At 35.7% G+C, this 5,719-nt stretch overlaps 1 non-coding gene across 1 annotated transcript; it reads right to left on the bottom strand.

Moving 5' to 3' along the window:
* Window positions 1-3,151: 3,151 nt before the first annotated feature.
* LOC122123442 lies at window positions 3,152-3,253 on the bottom strand. Its single transcript, XR_006150397.1, has one exon. It is a non-coding gene; the product is annotated as a U6 spliceosomal RNA (small nuclear RNA).
* Between the last annotated feature and the right edge of the window lie 2,466 nt (window positions 3,254-5,719).

Below are 5,719 nucleotides of genomic sequence, written 5' to 3'. Positions count from 1 at the left end.
TGGCTCAAGGGGTAGAGCACTCACCTTCAGCTGAAAGGCACAGGGACAGCGGCCAAGCCCAGAGATCATGCCACATGACCAATAAAAAAAAAGATTAAAACTTTTAAATACCATCACTTACTGTCTTTTAAGAATCCAAAACGAAATAAATTCACATATAATCACTCCAAAATGCTTTAAAAGCAGGAGATGATAAACAGGCCTCCATGAACTCAATTTTCTTCTACTTTATAAATTATTCTGAAAGCCTTGTGCTAGTTGGTCACACCTGTAATCCTGTCTACTCAGGAAACTGAGATCTGTGGATAACCGTTGGAAGCTAATCAGGACAAAAACTATTCATGAGATTATTTTAAAAAAATTACAATGGAATTCTATGCCTCCATCAGAAAGAATGACATCACCCAGTTTGTTAGGAAATGGAAATACTTGGAAAAGATTATATTAATTGAATTAAGCCAGGCCCAAAGAAGTGAAGTAAGCCAAGCCCAAAGAAACATAGGTCCCATGGTTTCCCTTATTTGCAATATCTAGTATATGTATGAGTCAAGCAGAAAAGGTCAGATAATGTGATGTTAGGAAAATGAACCCTTAGATATGTATTTAAATGTTTTTTTCTTTAATGCATTTTTTAATGCATTTATAAAATTATTTCTTTTTTGCTTTGTATGTCCCTCCCCCACAGTATAACCCCTGCTTTCACTATATTTGATGTCGGTATACTTTGTGGAGGAGAAGGGGAAAAACAAGTCGTTTAAGGATACAGGTGGACACGTTGCAACAATGAGAAGTACAAGTTGTTATGTTGAAAACGAACTTTACAACATTGGTGGGGGGGGGGGTGAGGATGGGGTAGGGAGGGCAGGGGGAGGCTGGGAAGGGATGTGAAGGGTAAACAAAGGAGGAGGCTGCAATGCTTGATAAGAAATGTACTCATTATCTTGCCCATGTAATTGTAACCCCTCTATACAGTATGTTCACAATAAAAAAGTAATAAAAATATTTTAAAAAATTAATGAACTAGCAAAGAGCCAAGAATGGAGATGTAGCTTATATAGTAGCTCATCAATCTAGAGAGGAATGGCCTAGTGAGACCTTGGTGCACTGAATTCAAACTCTGAGAACGAAAATGCGCAGGCACGCACACACACACACATACACATACACACATATTTATTCAAAATATCTTCATATCAGTATTTTGCATTAATTTCTTTGTTAACGATATTACATGGGTAAAATAGGGGAAATATTCTCTTCCATCCGAGAACATTTTTATATTTTTTATTGTAAAACTACTGTACAGAGTGTTTACAGTTACATGAAAAGGTAATGAGTACATTTCCTATCAAGCATTGTTACCTCCTCCTTTGTTTTCCCCCACGATCCCTTCCCTCCCACCTCCACAAGTACACTTCCCTCCCCTCCCCTCCTAAATTGTAAAGTTCATTTTTCAACATACTCTCTTGTGCGTCACATTGTTGCAATGGTCATACTGTATGCTTATTTAAGCCTTTTGTTTTTTCCCTTTCCATCCCCAAGTTAGAGAAGTGTACATACAAGATGGAAGTGCACCAACATCAGATACAGTGAAAACAGGGGTTTAACTGTGGGGGATGCACATATAAAAAATCACATCGTACATTAGAAATATATTAGAAACCACAGGAAGAAATAAAAAACCACTTGTGTCCTTATCATGGGGTTCATTTACCTTAACATAATCTTATCTAGTCATATGCACATGCTTTTGACCTTTTTTTTAAATTGTGAAAATACCATACAGAGAAGTTACAATTACATGGAAAAGGCAATGAGTACATTTTTTATCAAGCATTGTTGCCTACTACTTTTTTTCGCCTTACCATACCTTCTTGCTTATCCCAGACATACATTAGTTATTGCAAATAAGGGATACCATAGGACCTATGTTTCTTTTTTTTTTAATTCTGAAAATGCCATACAGAGGGGTTACAATTACATGGGTGAGTTATTGAGTACATTTCTTTTCTTTTTATTGTGAGAATACTGACAGAGGAGTTACAATTACATGGGCAAGATAACGAGTACATTTCTTATCAAGCATTGTTGCCTCCTCTTTGCTTCCCCTTCCTATCCCTTCCCATACTCCCCCACTTCCCCCATCCGGTCCTCCTCCCACCAAAGTTGTAAAGTTCATTTTTTGACATAATGACTTGTACATCTCATTGTTGCAATGGGTCCACTTGCTCCTCCTTTGTTTCCCCTTCCCATCCCTGCCCATCTTCCACCCTCCACCCCCACTAACCCCTCCCCCACCCCAGTCCCCCCACTGTCCACATCCCTCAACCCCCGGCCAAAATCATTTTTTGACACAATGACTTGTTCATCTCATTGTTGCAATGGGTCCACCTGCATCCCTATTTAAATGATTTGTGTTTCCCTTCCACTCCACAAATAGTACCAACATCAAATACAGTGAAAACAGGGGCTTTAGCTTGCAGGAGGAACATACAAAGCAACAAAGAAATGATCTTATAAATATCTTAGAAACAATCGCAAGAAAGAAAAACCATTTGAATCCTTATCTTGGGGTTCATTTTGCCTAACATCAACTTATATGATGTTTTCTACTTGTAGCAGACACATACTAGTTATTGAAAATAAGGAAACCATGGGACCTATGTTTCTTTGGGCCTGGCTTACTTCATTTCTTTGGGCCTGGCTTAATTTACTTAATATAATTTTTTCCAAGTCTTTCCATTTCCTAACAAACTGGGTGATGTCATTCTTTCTGATGGAGGTATAGAATTCCAGTACACAAACACACAAACACACACACACACACACACACACACAAACACACACACACACACACACACACATTTTCTTGATCCATTCGTTTACTGTGGGACATCGGGTTTGGTTATATATCTTAGCTTTGGTAAATAATGCTGCAATGAACATAGTTTTGCTGGTAGTTTTAGTATGATCTTGTTTGTGATCATTTGGGTGAATGCCAAAATGGGATTGCTGGGTGTTAGGGGCGCTCTATGTAGTCTTTTGAGGAACCTCCATACTACTTTCCAAAGTCTTCGAACAAGTTTAAACTCCTAACAACAAGGCATTAAGGTTCCCTTCTGCCCACATCCTATCCAGCATCTGTTCTTTTAAAAATCTGGAATGCTTCACGAAGTCGAGTGTCATCCTCAGTCAGGGGATATTCTTCTCTTTATTGTTCCAATGTTAGTGTATGTGCTACTGAATTGAGCACAGAACAATTTTATATATAAAGTGTAATTGATTTTCTTAAACTAGACAATTCCACAAAAATTAAATTCAAAAGAATTGTTGTGAAATTTTAGAACCATGTATTTCTTACATAAGAACACATTTAAGAATAAAGTCAAGATTGATATGTCCAAAACAAAATAATTCCATATATTTGTTGTTCAACGGATATGTAGGAGGAGGAATTCAATTATTCTGTACAAGGAACCTGCCATAATGAACACTATAGAAAGTGTTAAGGTTTGTTAAAAGTTTTAATGTTTTAAACATGTTTAATTTTGGGAATTTGCTCATATATGCCAAAATTAAGACTATTTAGCACGCTGTAAAACTTTTCCATAAAGCATTTAAGATTCATGGTAGCAGTCATATACTACTAAGTATGTACATTTCAGAGTTTATAGAAACTTTACTAATGAGAAATTGCAAAGTGTTTGTGTAAAGAAGCAGAGTGAAGATTTAAGACATTAACTTCACAGTTTCTGTTAAAATTTAAGGGATTCCTTACTTTATATGTTAGCGAGGAATAAATGATGGTATAAGCCATATACAAATGATGAGATGAACCATAAATAATAATCTTAGTGGGTAACTTTAAAGGCTACTCATAGTCTATAAAATTCTTGTTGAACATCATAGACAGGCAGTTTTAAATGTACAGCAATATGAGAAAATAATAAATCGAATATGTAGTACATTTCAAATACTAGAAATAGAGGTAAATGTTTTGTTTTTTATTTTATTAATCATTAATATTTATGTATTGGTTTTCCTTATTTGTGACATTGCTTTCCTTGTTGTAATATAATACAACTTTTTGTAAGTCATCATTAGGAAATACTTTGAGAATGTTATTGGGATGGCCACACTGTTTTTTATAGGTATATGTGAATTTACAAAGAGCAAAATTAATAACAAAACATTGATTAAAAATTTTATCAATTAGAATCTGAATCAGGAGTGTTGATAAATGTCCACACCTAAAATCTTAGCCCTAGACTGAAGCACTAGTGTTACAATGTTGAGCACACAAAAGTGAGAGATTGTATTTTGTTTTGTTTTTGTTTTATTTTTGTTGGTTGTGGGGCTTGAACTCTGGGTCTGGGTGCTGTCTCTCAGCACTTCAGCTCAAGGCTATTGCTACTACTTGAGTCACAGCATCTCTTCCATCTTTTTCTGCTTAAGTGGTGCTGAGGAATCAAACCCAGGACCTCATGCATGCAAGGCAAGCACTCTACACTGAACCACCCTCCCAGCACCTGAGAGACTGTATTTTAAAAAATCATCTAAACAACATTTACTTTCTGTTTTGGGTTATATAATGAAATAAAGAATATCTTTTTATATTTTTGAATGGTCATACTTCTAAATTTATATTAAATTCAGCCACTTTATCCTTTTCAAAGTCATGTAATATCTCTGAGAGTTTGCTTCTGTAAAGATTGTTTTTGCATTGATTATTTATTCTGAGTCATTTTTATTTTTTATCAAAAATACTTTATATTTTATGGTTTTTCGTGTTTTTTTTTTAAGTGTGAAAATACCAGACAGAGTGGTTACAATTACATGGGCAAGGTAATGAGTACATTTCTTATCAAGCATTGTTGCATACTCCTTTGTTTCCCCTTACTATCCCTTCCCATCTCACCTCTCTTACGTCCCGTTTCCCCCTCTGCCTTTCCCCCATCCAAAGTTGTAAAATTTGTTTTTCGACATAATGTCTTGTATATCTCATTGTTGCAATGGGTCCACATGTATCCATATTTAAAAAAATTTTTCCCTTCCCCTCCACAAATTATACCAACATCAAATACAGCAAAAACAGGTGTTATACCATGCAGAAGGGACATACAAAGTAACAAAGAAATCATCTTATAAATATGTTAGAAATAATTACAGAAAAAAGAATTGAATTCTTATCTTGGGGTTCATTTCACCTAACATCAACTTATCTAACAATTTCTGCATGTCTCAGACATACACTAGTAATTGCTAATAAGGGAAACCATGGGACCTCTGTTTCTTGGGCCTGGCTTACTTCACTTAATAAATTTTTTTTCCCAAGTTTTCCATTTCCTAACAAATGGGGCAATATCATTGTTTCAGATAGAGACATAGAATTCCATTGTGTATATATACAACATTTTCTTGATCCATTCATCTACTGAGGGACATCTGAGTTGGTTCCATATCTTAGCTATGGTAATGCTGCAATAAATATATCTGTGTGGTAGCTTTAGTATGGTCTTGTTTGTGATCATTTAGGCAAATGCCCAAAAGTGGGATTGCTGGGTCATAGGGGAGCTCTATGTGGAGTCTTTGTAGGAACCTTCATACTATTTTCCAAAGTGGTTGAACAAGATTACACTCTCACTAGCAATGAAGTAAGGTTCCCTTCTGTCCACATCCCCTCCAGCATCTGTTGTTATTAGAGTTCTTGATTATAGCC

Source organism: Dipodomys spectabilis, unplaced genomic scaffold (genome assembly GCF_019054845.1).
Source record: "Dipodomys spectabilis isolate Male_0828 unplaced genomic scaffold, ASM1905484v1 ptg000228l, whole genome shotgun sequence".
Classification (NCBI taxonomy): Eukaryota; Metazoa; Chordata; class Mammalia; order Rodentia; family Heteromyidae; genus Dipodomys; species Dipodomys spectabilis.
This window is presented reverse-complemented; position numbering and strand designations above follow the sequence as displayed.